The 21,303-nt window shown below is 46.0% G+C and overlaps 1 protein-coding gene across 2 annotated transcripts in view; it reads left to right on the top strand.

Moving 5' to 3' along the window:
- The first annotated feature begins 19,297 nt into the window (after nt 1–19,297).
- The window catches only part of p2ry1 (purinergic receptor P2Y1), a 47,004-nt gene continuing 44,998 nt past the window's right edge, over nt 19,298–21,303 (top strand). For both annotated transcript variants that reach the window (XR_013886338.1, XM_080186019.1), the window contains exon 1: nt 19,298–19,558. The gene's annotated coding sequence lies outside the window, so the exon portion shown is untranslated. The remainder of the gene's footprint in view (nt 19,559–21,303) is intronic.

Below are 21,303 nucleotides of genomic sequence, written 5' to 3' on the forward strand. Positions count from 1 at the left end.
GCTGAACCAAAAATATTTAGGCAACATCACGATTTTTTGGTAAGTCAAGTAGCTTCTTTCATTCTTCGGCAACTGTGTCCTTCTCTCTATCCAGAAATTGCAAAGGGGGGAATCTTAATCGAACTCATTAAGCAGGAATCCCAAGGAACCAGTGGGGGGGACACTAATTTTACACTCCACTCAGTATCACTACAAGCACAGGTATCCAGGAAGTTGAGGCTCATAAAAACATATTGATGACATTTTTCAGAGTGGAGTTCGGTTGGTCATCAATGGATCTTTCATATATTTTAAAGTTTTATTTATTAATGTCACAAGTGGGCTTAGATTAAGATTGCAGTGAAAATCCCCTAGTCGCCACACTCCAGCACCTGTTCAGGTATATACTCTCTTCCACCTTCTTCCATCGGGAAAAGAAATACAAAAGTCTTCCAACTGATTTAAAAACAGCTTCTCCCCTGCTACCATCAGACCTTTGAATGGACCTACCTCGCATTAAGTTGATCTTACTCGACACCGTGGCTATGACTGTAACACTTCATTCTGTACCCTCTCCTTCTCTAGGTATAGTGTGCTTTGTCTGTATAGTGTGCAAGAAACAATATTTCTAATTTTATACTAATATACGTGACAATAATAAATCAATCAAAAAAGTATACTGAGGGAGAATTTAGCATGGCCAATATACCTAACCAGCGTGTCTTTCGGACTGTGGGAGGAAACCGGAGCGCCCAAAGGAAACCCACATAAACAGAGGAAGAATGTGCAGATTCCGCACAGATAGTCACCCAAGCTAGGAATCGAACCTGGGTCCCTGGTGTTGAGGCAACAGTGCTAACCACTGTGCCACTATGCCACCATGCATGACCTCGATAACCCTCAGGAGAACTGTAATCCATTGTTACAGTTGTTCTATAAAGAGATGGAATGCCTGCAGCTAGTGAGGATCTGGTAAGTTTCTGGATCAGGGCAGCACAGTGGCATAGTGGTTAGCACTGCTGTCTCACAACACCAGGGACCCACGTTCGATTCCCCCTTGGGTCACTGCCTGTGCGGAGTCTGTATGTTCTCCCCGTGTCTGCATGAGTTTCCTATGATTGCTCCAGTTTCCTCCCACAGTCTGAAAGACGTGCTGGTTCGGTGCATCGGCCGTACAACATTTTCCCTCAGTGTACCCGAACAGGGCAGAGTGTGACGACTGGGGAATTTTGACAGTAACTTCCTTACAGTGTTAACGTAATCTTACTTGTGATACTAATAAATAAACTTCAACTTCAAACAGATTGAGCTTCCTCTGTAGCTGTCTCCTGAGGCTTTGGAGATGATATCTGAATAACTGGGTGCACAACACAAGAATCCATCAGCCACAAGAGACTGGTGATGTACAGGAGATCGAAGTGTCCATCCAGTAACTTGAGTCAAACTTACGGAAAATCGTCACTTTGACATCGCTCCTCAACACCCATCCAGCAAACCAGGTTGTTAAAGTCTCCTTTTGCTGTGCAATGGTAAACCACGGCAACCTGTTATTTCGGAGGCCCGTGCTCAACGGCACTCTGATACAACTGGGAAGAGTTCTTGACTCCATCTGCAAATCATTCACCACGCTTGTGAATTTTTAAACCAATGATAACTATGTAAACAGAGTATCTGTGCAGCCTGAGGGCCCCAGATGATCTCACCTGGGTTCAGAGTGTGGCCCACAAGACATTTTGTTGTCCGTTACCCACATGTAGGGTAGTCACACGCTGCTGATTTCCATCCATATAGCTTTTATCCTTCCGCTGTGACTGAAGTGATTTGCACGTAAAGCGAGGTGTGTGCTGACTGTCCACAACATTGACTGTGAGAATCACGCCCTGCGTCTGATCAAAACATAAATTTTGTTTTGCTTTTGAAGCTATAGAGTCAAAGAGGTTTAGAAATCATGGAAACCCTACAGTGCAGAAGGAGACCATTCGGCCCATCATCTCTGCACTGACAACATCCCATCCAGGCCCTATCCCCATAACCCCACATATTTATCCCATCAACCTACACATCCTGGGACACAAAGGGGCAACTTATTTATTTAGGTCAATGCACCTAACCTGCACACCTTTGGACTGTGGGACGAAACCAGCAAGGAACAAAGAACAGTACAGCACAGGAAACAGGCCCTTCGGCCCTCCAAGCCTGTGCCATTCATTGGTCCAACTAGACCATTCATTTGTATCCCTCCATTCCCAGGCTGCTCATGTGACTATCCACGTAATTCTTAAACGATGCTAGCGTGTCTGCCTCCACCACCCTACTTGGTAGTGCCTTCCAGGCCCCCACTACCCTCTGCGTAAAAAACGTCCCTCTGATATCTGAGTTATACCTCGCCCCTCTCACCTTGAGCCCATGGACCCCCGTGATCATCACCTACGACCTGGAAAAAAGCTTCCCACTATTCACCCTATCCATACTCTTCATAATTTTATACACCTCTATTAGGTCTCCCCTCATTCTCCGTCTTTCCAGGGAGAACAACCCCAGTCTCCCCAGTCTCTCCTCATAGCCAAGACCCTCCATACCAGGCAATATCCTGGTAAACCTTCTCTGCACTCTCTCTAAAGCCTCCACGTCCTTCTGGTAGTGCAGCGACCAGAACTGGACGCAGTACTCCAAATGTGACCTAACCAGCATTCTATACAGCTGCAACATCAGACTCCAGCTTTTATATTCTATACCCCGTCCTATAAAGGCAAGCATACCATATGCCTTCTTCACCACCTTCTCCACCTGTGCTGCCACCTTCAAGGATTTGTGGACTTGCACATCTAGGTTCCACACCAGAGCACAGGAAGAAGCCCATGTAGGTACGGGGAGAACATACAGACTTGGCACATTCATTGACCCAAGCTGGGAATCGAACCCAAGCCCCTGGAGCTGTGAGGCAGCAGTGCTAACCACTGTCCCACTGTGCCGCCCAGTTTTTGCCACAAAGCTAGTCCCAATTGCTTGTATTTGGACTATATCCCTCTATACCCATCTTATCAAGTTGATAGTTCTATTAATACATGAGTGCTTCAGCATTTTCTAGTTATGAAATATTCGGCATGTATCGAATGTGTTTAATTTTATCCATGGGGTCATGGTTAGTGAACGAGCCCACTTTCAATCTTGTGACCCACTGAGGTGGAGGAGGGCCACTTACATGGCCCACTTACTAGCCCAGGTTGTCCATCACTGATCTGCTTCCCACACTTACCCCTGTTGGTTTCAGAGGTCTCAGGGAGGGTGATGTTCTCTGGGTAACCTTGCTGCTTGCCTACTTGTTAACAGAGTAGATGCAAGCTATACTTGGGTGGCACAGTAGCACAGTGGTTAGCACTGCTACTTCACAGCTCCAGGGTCCTGGGTTCGATTCCTGGCTTGGGTCAGTGTCTGTGTGGAGTTTGCACATCCTCCTCATGTCTGCGTGGGTTTCCTCCGGGTGCTCCGGTTTCCTCCCACAGGCCAAAGATGTGTGGGTTAGGTTGATTGGCCATGCTAAAATTGCTCCTTAATGTCCTGAGATGCGTAGGTTAGAGGGATTAGCAGGTAAATGTGTAGGGATATGGGGGTAGGGCCTGGGTGGGATTGTGGTTGGTGCAGACTCGATGGGCCGAAGGGCCTCTTTCTGCACAGTAGGGTTCTATGATACTGATTGATTCCATGGTACACAACCTTTCCAGTTCTAGATGTAAACAATTCTTCTCCCGCCATCCACCCTCTGCAACACCGCCCCCCCCCCCACCCCCGAACCCTGCCACAGTCATTTAGGGCATCTAACTCTGGGTATCAGAGAAAATAGAACAGTGCAAAAAGAGGCCATTCAGCCCATTGAGTCTGCACCAACTCTCCGGAGTAGCATCTTACCCAGGCCCTATCTCCGTAGACCTACATATTTACCTCGCTAACCCTAATCTACACATCTTGGGACACTAAGGGGTAATTTAGCATGGCCAATCCACCTAACCTGCACATCTTTGGACTGCGGGAGGAAACCAGGGCAGCCAGAGCACAGGGAGGACATGCAAACTCAGATAGTCCAGAATTAAACCCGGATCACTGGCGCTGTGAGGCAGCAGTGCTAACCACTGTGCCACTCTAGATCAGTAGAGTTGAACAGTATATAATCTCGTCCGGGGGAAGCTTTTCCACGTTGAACTCTACTATTTTCTTGCCGGCCAAACAAAGAAGAACGCGGGTTAGAACAACCTAGACAGGATACTGATTGCTCATTCGAGGTCAACTTCCTAATATGACAAAGTAAAGAAACAGAGTTCAGATAAAACCCTCACACCCTTATTGTGCCTTTAGCCAAAAGCAATTAACAATAAGATATCAGAGCTGTACAACACGTGGAACAGCTATTGCTCAATTCACATCCACTGTCTATAATTAAATCCTGAATTGTACTCTCTCAATCATGCGCCAAAAACATTGCTTGTGTATTAAGCTGACTGACTGATTTGCAGTTTGCTGATCTGATAACTTGATGCATTCATGTGTCGCACAGAGATACTTCCTCTCCTAACTCCCCCCAACGCCAGAGACTGATTAACACATTCCTCTGCTATCAAACACGTTTGTGGCTATCATGAAGGCAGTTTATAGACTTTGCCCCCTCTCGGTAATGCAGAAACTCTCTCTGCATTTTTTAAACTCTCGTACCTAGCAGGTAGGCACCCTACCTGGCACATTATATCCGGCCACCAGACCTTCTCCTGACAGAAGTCTACAAGACTATGAGGGGCATGGACAGAGTGGATACTCTTTCTCAGGGTGGGTGAGCCAATTACCAGGGGGCACAGGTTCAAGCTGCGAGGGGCAAGGTTTAAAGGAGATGTAAAAGGCAGATGTTTTACACAGAGGGTGGTGGATGCCTGGAACTCACTGCCCAGGGAGGTAGTGGAAGATGCTATGGTAGTGAATTTTAAGGGGCTTCTTGAGAAATACATGAATAGGGTGGGGATAGAGGGATATGGTCCCCGGAAGGGTTGGGGGTTTTAGTTCAGTCGGGCAGCACAGTCGGTGCAGGTTTGGAGGGCCAAGGGCCTGTTCCTGTGCTGTAATTTTCTTTGTTCTTTGTTCTCTCGGGTCATGTGCCATCTAATGCCGCCCAGGGCAGCTGACCACGCATGGGAATGCTGGGAAAGGGGCAAAACTCTTGATCAAATACCCCAGCTCCGAGTGAAACTCCGCAGTGCAGTGAGAAGATACTATACATATATATATATACATATATACACACAATATATGGTAGAAGTTGGTATTGAAATGCAGATTAGATAGATTTATTTCACAGAGGACTATGTTAAGGCACATCAAAATGAGTCAAACCACGACAGGTGCTGCGTGTGATGTGTTTTGAAGCAACATGTGACTTTGGAGTAGTTGTTTCCAAAGCTTTCTCTTGCCTTAAGCTTGTCCTCTCTGTCGTGGTACTGTCAGCCAACTAGTAATCCACATACCCTAGGTAATGCTCTGGGAACTTGGCTTCCATTGTAAATGGTGAAATTTGAATTCTATAAATATATGGAATTAAAATATAATGACCATGAAACAATTATCAATCGTTGTCAAAACCTATCTGGTTCCTTCATGTCCCTGAGGGAAGGAAATCTGCTGTCCTTACCCGGCCCAGCCTACATCTGACTCCAGATCCAGAGCAATGTGGTTGGCTCTTAAGTGCCTCAGTCAGAAAGCCACTCAGATCAAAGGCAATTAGGAATGAGCAATAAATGGTGGCAATGTCCACATCACATGAACGGATAAAAAAAAGTTTGGATCTGTTGCAGATTAATCGAGAAAGATGAATTGCTGCGATTAGTCTACAACTCCATGAAGATTGTACGATGTAATAACCAAGGTGGAAAAATGCAAAGTAGAAGGGCATGGGTGGGAATTCTCTGACTGTTCACGTCAGCAGGATTTTCTCTGTCTTTGCTGCAGCAGGAGCGTGGCATAGGCAGACTCGATGGGCTGAATGGCCTATTTCTGCTCCTATGTCTTATGGTCTTATGATCTTATGGTGAGCGGGCAATAAGATCCTGCCCCATATATTTCTTTGACCAGAAAGTCCCACGTTTTAATGTCTCAGAAAAACAATGACTGCAATGAATGGCCAAGATCAGTGAGGACCCTCTTGTCAGACGACCAGAGAGAGAAGATTCATGGAGAAAGCCTCTTCTTCTGCATCTGAAACTTCCTGCATCTCTGTAATCTCTGTAACCTTCTCCAACCCACATACCCCTATGAGGTGTCTGTGCTCCTCCAATTCAAGCTTCTTGCACATCCCGGACTTCTTTTCCTCCAACATGGGCAGCCTTGCTTTCAACCACCAAGTTCCCCAACAACTCCACCCCCCCCCCCCCAGCAACACCCCAACAGCCCTCTCTTTGTCTCCCTACCTCACTCTCTTCCTCTGCATAGACTGATAGCAATTTCTACACTATAACTCTGACCACAACTCTAAATAACTTTATCGCTGCAAAACACTTTGGATATCCTGAAGTAGGAAGGAGTGCTATATAAAAGCAAGACTATCTTTATCATCCTTTCAGTAGCTAAGCAAATATTCTCCTGCCCCATCTTCTTTTTTTGGCCTTTATGTCAAAATGTTATTTGATGATATTTTGGGCAGCACGGTAGCGCAGTGGTTAGCACTGCTGTTTCACAGCTCCAGGGACCTGGGTTTGATTCCCAGTCTGGGTCACTGTCTGTGTGGAGTTTGCACATTCTCCTCGTGTCTGCGTGAGTTTCCTCCCACAGTCCAAAAGATATGCGGGTTAGATTGATTGGCCATGTTAAAAAAAAAATGTCCCTTAGTGTCCTGAGATGCGTAAGTTCGAGGGATTAGTGGGTAAATATGTAGGGATATGGGGATAGGGCCTGGGTGGGATTGTGGTCAGTGCAGATGCGATGGGCCAAATGGCCTCTTTCTGTACTGTAAGGATTCAATGATTCTATTTCGAATGTTTCTATCAAAAAGCTTGGGTTTTTTTAACCACATTTAAAGGGTATGAATGTAATAATTTAATCTGACCACAAATACAAATTGAAATGTGCAGAAATATAAATATCATCATTATTATAGATCAAAGGGAGGTTAACATAAAACAGCCCTGATTTCTCTACTCACTACCCAAAAAGGGAAATGTGTTTTCGATTTTAGATTTCCTCCATTATAAGGGACGATACATTTTCCCAACTCCCCCAGTTTTGAAGTGATCTAATCCTCTATTAAAGCAACCCTGTTATGGGTCGCACAGCAGCACAGTGCCACAGTGGTTAGCACTGCTGCCTCACGGCGCCAGGGACCTGGTTTCGATTCCCGGCTTGTGTCTCTGTCTGTGCGAAGTCTGCAAGTTTCCCCAGTGTCTGCGTGGGTTTCCTGTGGGTGCCAGTTTTCGCCCACAGTCCAAAAGATGTGTTGGTTAGGTGGATTGGCCGTGCTAAATTCTCCCTCAGTGTACCCGAACAGGCGCCGAAGTGTGCCAGCTAGGGGATTTTCACGGTAACTTCATTGCGGTGTTAATGTAAGCCCACTTGTGATACTAATAAATGAAACTAACTCCGCATCAAACTCGAGATAGGCTAAAATCAGAGTGTTTGTTCACACAATAAAAGAAAAATAAGGGAAAGGGCAAAGGCCATGGACAAAGTAAGAATTATCACTTGAATTAAGTCCAGGGCCCAGAATCAAAGATCCAATCCTTCAGAGAGGTTAGCTGACTGAAACTGGTGTGGGGACAACCATTTTTTCTGGTAGCATTTACTTCCACAAAGGGAGAAACAAGTAGAGATGGATTAATCTTGTAATAGGCAGTGGTACAGAACATAGAACATAGAACACTACAGCACAAACACGCCATTCGGCCCACAAGTTGCACCGATCATATCCATACCTACCAAGCCATAGAACTATCTGTAACTCCCAATCCCATTAAATCCCATGTACTCTTTTAAAAGACCCCAGCGAGTTTGCCTCTACCAACACCGACGGCAGCCAATTCCACTCACTCACCACCCTCTGAGTGAAAAACGTACCCCTAACATCTCCTCTGTACCTGCTCCCCAGCACCTTAAACCTGAGTGCTCTCATAGCGACCATTTCAGCCCGGGGAAATAGCCTCCGAGAATCCACCCTATCTATTCCTCTCAACATTTTATAAACCTCAATCAGGTCACCTCTCAACCTTTGTCTCTCCAGGGAGAAGAGACCCTCAACTTATCAGACATTCCAGTAGAAACAGTATTGGTGAGGGCCAGGCAGCTAAAACCTAATCAGGGCTCTGCTTCTGCCACTGTTTTCATAGAATCCCTACAGTGCAGAAGGAGGTCATTTGGCCCATCAAGTCTGCACCGACCACAATCCCACACAGGCCCTATTCCCGCAACCCCACATACTTACCTTGCTATTCCCCTTGGCACTACAGTCAATTTAACATGGCCAATCAACCCAACCTGCACATCTTTGGACTGTGGAAGGAAACCAGAGCACCCAATGAAACCCATGCACACATGGGGACAATGTGCAAACTCCACATGGACAGTGACCCAAGCTGGGAATCGAACCCGGGTCCCTGGCGCTGTGAGGCAGCAGTGCTAACCACTGTGCCACCATGTTGGTGCAAGGTAACAGAGTGCCTCCCTTAGCTTGACGAAGCAATATTACGGATTTTAGCAGCTTTGAGGGCATAGTTGGTGAGGGTGAATGGGCGGGGGTTGCGAAGGTGATAAAGAGACATAACTCCCATTTCTTCCCCTTGGTTTGGACGAATAATCTATATTGCTGGCCTGGCTTCTTGAGATGGCTGATGTTTCACCCATTAATAAGTTTACCAGCGGTGTTAAGATCCTTTGGCTTGGCTGACAAATCCTTTGGCCAGAGCTTTGCCTCAGAAATGTAAAGGGACTTTGTGGATTTATTTGGAATTTGGTAGCTGCAGTTACAGTATTTTTAAAAATTACAAAGTTGCTGCCATCTTTTGAAGGCTAGAAATTTCTTTTGTATGGGGCAGCACGGTGGCACAGTGATTAGCTCTGCTGCCTCACAGCGCCAGGGGCCCGGGTTCAATTCCTGGTTTGGGTCACTATCTGTGTGGAGTTTGCACATTCTCCCTGTGTCTGTGTGGGTTTCCTTCAGATGCTCTGGTTTCCCCCCACAGTCCAAAGTTGTGTGGGTTAGGTGGATTGGCCATGTTAAATTGCCCCTTGGTGTCAGGGGGACTAGCTAGGATAAATGTATGGGGTTATGGGGATAGGGATGGGTGCGATTGCCACTGGTGCAGACTCGATGGGCCAAATAGCCTCCTTCTGTACTGTAGGGATTCTATGGCTCTATAACCAATCATCACTTCAGTCTTATTTCTGTATATATTTATAAGTTATAACGAACATGTTTTTAAAGAAAATAATTAAAAAGTGATCACAATATAAAGGAAAGAAGTGTGAGGAATTAATGATTGAAAGTAAGTGAAAGCAGAGGATGGTGATATATAGAGAATACAAGTAACTTCTCAGAAATTGCGATAAATCAGGAACTGGGAGGGAGGGAGGAACTCAAAAATTAGTCATCAGGGAAGTGGTATAGAGCAAATTTTGGAGCTGGAATCTGATCTAAGCTGTGGCCTCAAGTTTTTACAAGTTATATCAATGACTTTCTCAGGAGCCACTCCTGCAGGCCCTGACCCCTCAGGCCCCACCCCTTTGGCATTGCCAGGGTGCCCGATGGACAGCACCATGGTGCCAAGCCCTGCCCCCAAGCACCCGGGGACATCAATGGCCTCCAGTTCCACTACTGAGGCTGTCACATCTGGTAACCGTTGGTGGGGACCATCTGTGGCCTTCACTGGTGAGGGCCATGACCAGTGAGGAGGTTAAGGTGAGTCATAAAAATCATAGAAAACTACAGTGCGTAAAGAGGCCACTCGGCCCATCGAGTCTGTATTGACCGCAGTTCCACCCAGGCCCTATCCCCATAACCCGATGCATTTACCATAGCTAGTCCCCCTGACACTAAGGGACAATTCAGCGTCGCCAATCCACCTAACCCGCACATCCTTGGAGTGTGGGCGGAAACTGGAGCACCCGCAGGAAACCCACGCAGACATGGGGGGAATGTGCAAACTCCGCACAGACAGTGACCCGAGGCCGGACTTGAACCCAGGTCCCTGGCGCTGTGAGGCACCAGTGCTAACCACTGTGCCACCCTTGCCGCTCTTGTGACCCGATAGCATCGGGGACTCATTAATGAAATGTAGGTCATGTCATTAATATTGAAATCAGATTATCAGGTTCATGCCCTTTCTGGGTGTGAGGCTCATTTCGCCGACAGAACAATGCCGACAAGATCACGAGAGGTGGGAAACCGGGTACAAACCTGGTTTTTCGCCTCTCGATGGTAGTCATGATGTGGAGATGCCGGCGTTGAACTGGGGTAAACACAGTAAGAAGTCTCACAACACCAGATTAAAGTCCAACCAATTTATTTGATATATATTTATTTGATATATGATCTGTCTGAGGCCAGAACTCTCCATTCACCTGATGAAGGGGCAAACCCCGAAAGCTTGTGAGTTTACTAGCAGATAAATTGGTTGGACTTTAACCTGGTGTTGTGACTCTTCTTACTGTTTTTGCCTCTAGCCAGATCGTGCCCCTATTTGTTTCATTCATGCCTTTTCTATCTCCTTGGCCTTACACGATAGAAATTGGATAAATGAAGCTCTGTAAGCCCCATCCATCACGTGGATGCTTTGATGTACAAGGTTAAATTTTGCATTGGCTCCTCTCCACTGACCGGAAGTTGAATAGCGCCCTCCAAATGTTCATTTAAATCAAAGAACATGAAATGACAAACAGTGGGGTACATCTTCCAATGAGCGGTGCCGAATATGGGAGAAACAACACCTCGCCATATTTACCTGGCTAGATTGACTCTGGAATTGAAAAATAAAATTTGACCTTCCACGCCCACAACCGTTTGGGTTGTTTTCGTTGGAGCAGAGAAGACTAAGGGATGATCTGATTGAGGTGTACAACGAGAGAGACATGGGCAGAGTGGATAAGGAGCAGCTGTTCCCCTCAGTTGAAGGGTCAGTCACGTTGGGACATAGGTTTAAGGTAAGAGGCAGGAGGTTTTGGGGGGATGTGAGGAAAAAGCTTTTAACCCAGAGGATGGCGAAGGTCTGAAATGCACTGCTTGGGAGAGTGGCAGAGGTGGGTTGTCTCAGATCCTTTAAAAAGTACCTGAATGAGTATTTGGCGTGACTTAACATTCCAGGCTATGGACCAAGGGCTGGTAAATTGGATTAGTTGGGAGATCAGGTGTTTCACATGTGCCAGTGCAGACTCAATGGGCTGAAGGGCCTCTTCTGCTCTGTATGATTCTATGAATCTAACAGTGATGGCCAAACACTCTTGATTTGCTGTGAACCACTGAAAATTTCTGAATTCATTGATGGCATTGTATCTGATGTCTTCCTATATTTGTCTTTATCTTGGAGATTGTCTTTGTGTGTTAAAAACTACAGTAACTATTGGTGGCTTCCAAGTACAAAATGACAGAGTCCTATCATTCCAAAGAACAAGTTTCACTGTGTATGGCAGGTTCAGAGATTAATATAAAGTTTATTTATTAGTGTTGCAAGTAGGCTAACATTAACACTAAAATGAAAATCTCCTAGTCGCCACATTCCGGTGCCTGTTCGGGTACATGGAGGGGGAATTTCGCATGGCTAATGCACCTAACCAACATGTCTTTTGGACCGTGGGTGAAAATCAGGACCCCCCCCGGAGAAAACCCACGCAGACGCGAGGAGAAGGTGCAGCCTCTGCACAGACAGTGAGCCAAATTAGGAATCGAACCTGGGTCCCTGGTGCTGTGAGGCAGCAGTGCTAACCACTGTGTCACCGGGCATGACCTCGATAACCCTAGAGGAGAACAGTAACTCACCGTTACCATTATTCTGTGGGCAGTTTGAATGTCGGCTCCTTGTGCGGATCTGATAAGTTTCTGGATTAAACTGAGCTTCCTCTGTAACTATGAAAATCTCCCTGTATCAATGCTTCAACACTAAATGCTCTTAATGCATCCTATTCCACTGAACAGCTGACACCATTAATGAAATAGCCCCCATTAGAAAATCAACAAGTGAATTATAAAGCACTGATGTAAGTTCTTTGCAACTCTATTCTACAATGCCCACCCTTCCTGTTTTTCCCTTCATTAATGCCTTATCTCTGTTCAGTTGCTCCAGCAGCAGGAGCAGTGGATAAACAGAGACCAAGATAAGACAGTGAGGCTGAAAAGCAAGTCCTAAGGGATAGATAACATTGAGAGCTTCCAACGCTTGCAGAACATTGCCCATTAGAGACAGTCTTAGAAATTTAGGAACTCCCATTACCGTAACTATGCCGCCTTGCCTGGAAATGGTTCACAGGTTGCAGCTTTGTCAATTTTACTTTCATTTCTTATGCTCAGTCGTTGACTTAACCTCATTATCATGTGCTCAAAATCAATGACTTGCCGATCTTCCTATGCATTCTGGGCTAAATGATAGGTGCTAAGCTTGCAAACCCATCTCCACCTCTTCCCCAAAACGCGAGCATGAAGGCTTTTATTCCTCTCTGGTTACCAGGGTCTTGAGCGGAAAACATTTTCCAGCTTGCATGACAAAATCTTGAGTGTTTCAATTCCTTTTTCCTTCACAGAAAGTAAGATGAGGCTGGCATTAATAAAACAGGAACTAGGCGGCATGGTGGCACAGTGGTTAGCACTGCTGCCTCACAGCACCAGAGACCTAGGTTCAATTCTGGCCTCAGGTCACTCTTTGTGTGGAGTATGCATGTTCTCCCCATGTCTGTGTGGGTTTCCTCCAGGCGCTCTGGTTTACATAAGAAATAAGAGCATAAGAAATAGGAGCAGGAGTAGGCCATCTAGCTCCTCGAGTCTGCCCCGCGATTCAATAAGATCATGGCTGATCTGAAGTGGATCAGTTCCACTTACCCACCTGCTCCCCATAGCCCTTAATTCCCTTATTGGTCAGAAATCTATCTACCTGTGACTTAAACACATTTAACGAGGTAGCCTCCACTACTTCAATGGGCAGAGAATTCCAAAGATTCACGACCCTCTGGGAGAAGAAGTTCCTCCTCAACTCTGTTCTAAATTGACTCCCCCTTATTTTGAGGTTGTGCCCTCGAGTTGTTGTTTCCATTCTAAGTGGAAACAATCTCTCTGCTTCTACCCTGCTTCCAGTCCAAAGACAAGAACAAAGAAAATTACAACACAGGAACAGGCCCTTCGGCCCTCCAAGCCTGTGCAGGTACAGGTTAGGTTGATTGGCCGTGTTAAATTAACCCTAGTGTCAGGGGGATTCGTGGGGTAAATACGGGGGGGTTATGGAAATAGGGCCTGGGTAGGATTATAGTCGGTGCAGATTCAATGGGCCAAATGGATCCTTCTGTATTGTAGGGATTCTATGATTCTATGACAGGCAACATTCAAGATTGATTACAGGGCAGTAGTTTTTACGGAACAGCCTATGTTGTTTCAGTCTTGGCTTACTGGTTGTAATCACATCTCAGAGTATGGGTTGCAGGTCCCACTCCAGAAACCTCAGCATCAAATCTCAGCTATCTGTCAATGTACCCAAAATATAAATATGTCACAAGTAGGTTTATATTTAACACTGCAGTGAAGCTACTGTGAAAATCCCCAAGTCTTCACACTCCGGCGCTTGTTTGGCTTCACTGAGGGAGAATGTTGCACGGCCAAAGTACCCTAAACAGCACGTCTCTCGGACTGTGGGAGGAAATCGGAGCACCCGGAGGAAACCCACGCAGACACAGGGAGAATGTGCAGGCTCTAGTGACCGTCGCGAATCAAACCCCGGTCCCTGGCATTGTGAGGTAGCAGTGCCAACCACTGTGCCACCTTGACGTCCACAGACAGGTATTTACTGCCAGACATACTGACCAAAAGCACTTCCGAGCCAGTGGGTTATTTCTGTAGTGTCATGCCGTAATGCAGCAGCTAACTTGCACACAGCAAGATCCCAAAGATACAATTTGGATAATGAGCAGAGAGTCTGTTTTAGCGATGCTGGTTGAGGAATGAATAAGGAGGAGGTGCCAGGGTGAATTCCCTGCTTCTCTATGAAATGGAACACGTCCACCTGAGAGGACAGGCCATGCCTCGGGTTTAATGTCTCATCTGAAAAACCCCAGTCGGGGAAGCTTTGCACTGCGCCGGTACTCAGTGCTGAACTGGGAGTATCCGTTGGGATTTCGTGCCTCATTCCCTTGTGGCTCTTAAGTCTGAAACCTCTGACTGCGAGGCAAGAGTTGAGCCGAAGCTGACACCAACAACTAACTGACAGGAATCAATTGCTGCAATTAGCCAATGACTGCTCTATCGTTGTCAGCTGGGTAGAAGGAGGTCTAGATGGAGGTTGGTCACCGAACGTTACCTCTTGCTCCTCAGAGGCAGGTTTCATTCACTGGCACATTCCTGCTAGCTGAGCCTGATGTGTATCAAGTGATAAACTCTCACCTTGATCTGCACGACTTAAAAGGAATCACTAGAAATAAAACATTAGTTTCACGTTCCACAGTTCATTCCTCTCACAGTTAATGTTTTAACAGCGCTGCAATCAGAGACATCTGTGAGACAGGTCATGGGGGTGGGGGTGGTGCCATGCAGGAGTAGCTGAGGAAATCTGCGCTCTGAATTTTTCAACTCTTGCATTACAAATGGCTTTCCAGGAAAACAATAGAATAAAAATTCCCTCCTGTCATTTGTCAGTTTCTTAAGAAGTAGAGACTGCCAGCTGCCTCCAGTTGGAGGAGACATTGCCCCAGCATCAACCTTGGAGTTACATTACTCTCTGCAAGCTTACTGCGACCCACTTCCACCGTGCCTTGTGGGCTGGGATGAAAGGGGTAATATCGAACGAGAGGACGTCACAACATGCCGCTTTGTACATTCAACTGGGGGCAATGGAGGAGAAAGTAGGGTGAGGCACACCATCCCTACCGCCATCAGACTGTTGAATGGACCTCCCACATATTAAGCTGATCCTTCTCTTCACCCTAGCTGTGACTGTAACATTATATTCCGCACCTCTCCTTTCCTTCTGCCCTATGCACTTGGTGAACAAGTCTGTACAATGTGCAAGAAAGTTTTTACTGTATCCCAATACACGTAACAATAATAAATCAATTCAATTGTGGCCAACCCATCTTAAGTGAAAATTCCCTAGTCACTCCAGCACCTGTTTGGGTGCACAGATGGTGAATTTAGCATGGCTAATACACCTAACCAGCACATCTTTCGGACTGTGGGAAGATAACCAAAGGGGAGAACATGCAGACTACACACAGACAGTGACCCAAGCTAGGAATCAAACCCAGGTCGCTGGTGCTGCGAGGCAGCAGTGCTAACCACCGTGCTACTGTGACACCATTGCACAGTTAAAATTACCACACTGCGTTGGCACAAAGCAATGAAAAGAAGGAAAGCGTTTGTCTTTGCATAGCGCCTTTCGTGACATCAGGATGTCTCAAGGCATTTTGTGGACAATTAAGTACTTTTGAAATGTGATCCATGTTGTAAATGGGAATTAGGCTTTGCCTACTCTTTAGCAGGCGGACTAAGATGTTTATTGGAACATGTTCTTGCTTATAGCAGACAAAGCCCCATCATAATGATGAGTGTTAGTTTCTGTAAGGTAATATCACACAGCTGGCTGAAATTGCTTGCTTCCAACATTAAACTAGTTCAAAGAAAGATGGAAACTGAATTATGTAATACTTTTCATGCCCTCGGCATGTCTCCGACTACTTTGCCACCAATAAGTTACTTTTGAAGTCCAGTTGCTGTTCGTTGGTGACCAAATGTAGCAACCAATCTGCGCGCAGCAGAATCTCAGAGATAGCAAACAAGAATGTTCACCAGTTCATTGGTAAATGGCAAATGAAGGCCAAGATACATCCACTGCTTTTTCTCCAAGTGATCCCCTGAGATAATGATATTTAGTGAGACAGCAGGTAACTTCAACATGGGCACAGAAAGGGCAGTAGCAAATCTACCAAGGCAAATTGTGCAGGGTGCACAGAATCATCGATCCTTGCAGCCTGGAAAGAAGTCATTCGGCCACCATCTCGGTGCCGGTCTTTCTGAGCTTCAGTGGAATTGTTCTTGTATTTGTTCAATGGGGTGTGGGCATCGCTGGCTGGGCCAGCATTTATTACCCATCCTCAATTGTCCTTGAGGAGGTGGTGGGAAGCCACTGTGACCCAGGTGCATGGTGGGCAGCCCAAGTTGACTATTACCCCTGTTGAGAACCCCACTGATGCCACCTACAACAGTGTCTCAAAACCCTGAAGGATAATTTGAAACAAGTTCTTCGTGGTGTATATTCATTTGTGAGGAACAAAGTGCAGCCCAGTCCCATAATGTGTAAACAATTAATAAAGAGTAGTTTTAAAATAAAACATACGGCAAGAAAGATTAATATACACTATGACACTTAAGGATATTAATAACTACACAGGGTGTTTTACCTTAAATTATCTCCTGTTCTCAAAATATACAAATGTTCCCTGAACTCACTCTTCTTCCCAAACAACGTCCAATTTACTAACTCTATGGCTGGCATTTTACGACCTCGCTTGGGTAAAGCCTGTAAAATCCCACTCGAGGTCAATGGAGAATTCCGTTCCGCACCCTCAGTGTGGGCGTGCTGGCACAATTCCGGCCTACAAGTCAAATCCTGCTCGTTGTTACCACACAATGCAACTTAGACAACCAGGTCCGGGAATCGTCTTTTACTGGTTCAGCAAAGGTATGAAATTTTCGCCGAAATTCTATCGCCCCGCCCACCACGGAATCGGAGCAAGCAAGGGGCGGACCATGGAAATGTCCGTTGACATCGGGCGGGATTTTCCAGTCTTGCTGGAGCGAGGGCATAAAATCCCACCACTTGTGTTTTTGAGGACAATGTCGGGAATGGCTATAAATATTAGATGGAACATCTGGCCTTTGGGTGGAAAATTGGTTTCCTTCCACACTGAGGGTGCCAGAAGTTATATCGCTCAGCTACTTTGTGATTCCATCACGTGGATTCCTTGTTTTTAGAAGTTATCATTTTGAGCCCCACCAATCTCTGATAAACAGCTTTCCTGCGATGGCTATCTGCACCTCAATTTCTCTGGATGCCTGCTAATCTTACTGATGGGCAAATCACATCTCATTATTCCTCCAGATGCCTGCTAATCTTGTTACTTGTCTGTTATTTTGTTTTCATCTTAAGTTCAACTGTGAACCTCCCAAATTCCTCACTCCCCAGTACTATCCCAGTTTAACATCTCGCCTCCAACCATGTAACACACAGTATGTTATCAGTTTATTGCAATGCAGCAGTCAATCTGCACATAGGAAAATAGCACAAGTGGTAATAAGGCAATGACCATGACGATAATGATGCTGATTGATGGGATAAATATTAGCACATAAATTGGAGAATAATGAATTTAACAAAATATCTTTAACCGAATGCCCTCCAATATTTTGCGCAAATACGTGTTGAAATTCATGTGTAATCAAACCTGGACGAAACTATATAAAACGTATAGAAACATAGAAAATAGAATGGGTTTCCTCCAGGTGTTCCAGTTTCCTCCCACAGTCCGAAAGATGTGCTGGTTAGGTGCATTGGGCATGCTAAATTCTCCCTCGATGTACTCGAACAGGTGCCAGAGTGTGGCGGAATGTAGGGATTTTCACAGTAACTTCATTGTAGCGTTAATATAAGCCTAATTGCGACTCTAATAAATAAATAAAAAGTGTAGGCTATTTGGTCCTTCAAGCCTGTTCCGCCATTCACTTTGATCATGGCTGGCCATCAAATTCAAAATGACATCTCATAGAAACATAGAAGATAGGAGCAGAAGGAGGCCATTTGGCCCTTCGAGCCTGTTCTGCCATTCATCATGATCATGGCTGATCTTCCAACTCAATAGCCTAATTCTGCTTTCGCCCCATAACCTTTGATCCCATTCGCCCCAAGTGCTGTATCCAGTCGCCTCTTGATTACATTCAACATTTTGGCTTCAAGTACTTCCTGTGGTAATGAATTCCAGAGGCTCACCACTCTTTGGGTGAAGAAATGTCTCTTCATCTCCGCTCTAAACGATCTACCCCGAATTCTCAGACTGTGACCCCCTGACCCTGAATTCCCCCATCATCAGGAATATCCTCCTGCATTGTCGTCCCTGTTAGAATTTTATAAGTCTGTATGATATTATTAAATTAGAGCTAAACAATTAAAGGATATTATTAACTTGAAAGAATGCAGAAAAGATTTACTAGGATGCTACCAGGACTTGATGGTTTGAGGTATAAGGAGAGGCTGGATAGACTGGGACTTTTTTTCTCTGGAGCGTAGGAGAGTGATATTATAGAGGTCTATAAAATAATGAAGGGCATAGATCAGTTAGGTAGACAACATCTTTTCACAGAGGTAGGGGAGTCTAAAACTAGAGGTTTAAGGTGAGAGGGGAGAGATACAAAAGGGATCAGAGGGGCATTTTTTTCACACAGAGGGTGGTGAGTGCCTGGAACAAGCTGCCAGAAGTGATAGTAGAGTTGGTTGTAATTTTGTCTTTTAAAAAGCATTTAGACAGTTACATAGGTAAGATGGGTATAGAGGGATACGGGCTAAACATGGGCAATTGGGTCTAGCATGGTGGTTAAAGTAAAGGGCAGAATGGACAGGTTGGGCTGAAGGGTCTGCTTCTATGCTGTAAATCTCTTTGACTATATGACACTGTGAGATCCCACCTTCATTGGTCTGAACTGCAGCAGTAACTCACTGGACTCTCCCATTGTCCTGGTGGGTCACCGCTGCTCATGCCAACTATTGTGCTCCAAAATATCTCCCTTTGGGAGAAGAGAGCACGGCCACAACTGTGTCTAAGTTAAAAGGCAGATGTCACTCGTCCTGAATTCCAAAGGGCAAGGAGTGGAAAAACTGCAAAGTTTGTAGATTTATCTCCAGTAATAACATACACACACACACACACACAACACTGGCAATTAAGATCTGGGGGTGTCTGGGTTGCGAAAGGAGATTGGTTTTGGAGAGGAATGGGCTGGTTCTCTCTTTACCAGAAGTGAAACTGATTATCCCAGGGCGAATGCCTTTTCACAATCAGCAGTAGTCACTGGGAGGGATGTAACTCGATGCATGAAGCTTGTGAAAGAAAGTACCACGCCTTTGCATGACGCTTACCCCGCAGAGACAGCGAGGAGGTAGAAGTGACATTTGAATGTGTTACACACAAGCAAAAAAAAACAAGCGTGAGATCTGCCGGAGGAAGAGCTGGATTTTCAATGGGAGAGATTAGAAGGCAGAGAGATTCGAACCTGTGCTGCTCTGGGTCACGCATTGCTGCTGGATCTGTCCGACTGTGCGTGTGAGGACTGACTAGGAGTTCCTGTGCGGTTACTTGTTTCAGAAAAGGTCGGCGATATGTGGTAGGAAAGTTTATTTAAAAGTTTGTTTGTCAACATGGAGTGAAGTGTGCTTGGCCCTTCGACTAACTCGAGCAGGGGACAGAGCCTGGCTTCCTCCCCCACTGACTTTACCCATTGAATGCTGCGTCTGACTCCTGCCCCTCATCAGCAAAACCCATTTATTTTCAGTCTTTGACTGTTTAAGAACCTGTATTGGGCGAACTCCGACAAAGCCTGGCTTACAGTGAGAGTGGCGCAATGAACGCGGTGTGAGTTGACACTGTGGGAGTCGGGGAGGGACACACATGTACACTGGACCGTGTCTAAGTGGGCAGGAGTTAGTGCAAACCCTTTCTCAACCTGAGTTCTTCTCTAAGAGGAGCTTTGACAGCAGGCTCAGACCAGGGGAAGATTCTTCACGGGGTAAAATAAACAGGGACTGTTCCTAATAGTGGCTAGGTGGGTAACCAGAGATCACAGCTGATTTGGAAAAAGGAAGGAGGCGGAGATTGTTTTTATTTTGTTACAAGAGTGTTTAAAGTTTATTTGTTAGTGTCACAAGTAGGCTTACATTAATGGAGTTACTGTGAAAATCCTCGAGTCGCCTGTCCAGGTACACTGAGGGAGAATTTAGCACCAAATCAGCACGTCTTTCGCACTGTGGGAGGAAAGCAGAGCACCCCGAGGAAACCCATGCAGACACGGGGAGAATGTGCAGGCTCCCCACAGACAGTGACCCAAGCTGGAGATCGAACCCGCGTCCCTGGCGCTGTGAGGCAGCAGTGCTGCCGCGGTGATCATCAGTGTGCTGCCTGTGAGGTTGGTGGAAGCTGGCCAAAGGTAATGTTCCAATGGGCAATGGGATAGATACGGAAAACAATGCAGTTATTGAGGTGTTGCGGGGGGGGGGGAGGGGAACTGAGAAAAGTCTCTCCAAGCGAGCAGGCACAACGACAACAAGAATCTAGGAGTCACCAGATAAAGGAGGTCGAGGACTGAGACGAAGAGAAATTCCTTCACTCAAATTCTCTGCCCCCAGAGGGTTGTGTGGAAGCACCACTGGGAAACACGATGGCACAGTAGTTAGCACTGCTGCCTCATAGTGCCAGGGACCTGGGTTCGATTCCCAGCTGGGGTCACTGTCTGTGTGAAGTTTGCATGTTCTCCCTGTGCCTGCGTGGGTTTCCTCCGCGTGCTCCAGTTTCCTCCCACAGTCTTAAAGATGCGCTGGTTAGGTGCATTGGCCATGCTCCATTCTCCCTCAGTGTACCCAAACAGGCACCGGAGTGTGGCGATTAGGGAGATTTTCACAGTGACTTCATTTGCAGTGTTAATGCAAGCCTACTTGTGACACTAATGAATAAACTTTAACTGATGGATTTTGTGTTCCGGGGAACTTACGAGATGTAGGGATACTCTAGGAAGGTGTAGCTAAAATACATAACCTTGACCTTATTGAATAGCGGAGGAGCTTTAAAAGGGTTAAATTCCTACTTCGTATAATGGGCCGAATGGCCTCTTTCTCTGCTGTATGACTCTGTGATATTCCAGGTGGAGCAGGCGGGTTCACTAGCAATCCTTTATTGTTATGGAAGGATGCTCACTGAACAAACTCATTGTGTGTTGTCTCACATGGGCCAGTGGACTTTTATTCATTTCTGTTTGTGTGACTTTCAGCCAGCGAATGCTCTTGAGCATATATTTCCCCTCGATAGCTCAGCATCCCAGTGCGTTTTCCATGGTTTCTCAGATCTCGTGACAGCTTC

This window comes from Carcharhinus amblyrhynchos, chromosome 3 (assembly GCF_965287045.1).
Source record: "Carcharhinus amblyrhynchos chromosome 3, sCarAmb.v2.hapA, whole genome shotgun sequence".
Taxonomy (NCBI): domain Eukaryota; kingdom Metazoa; phylum Chordata; class Chondrichthyes; order Carcharhiniformes; family Carcharhinidae; genus Carcharhinus; species Carcharhinus amblyrhynchos.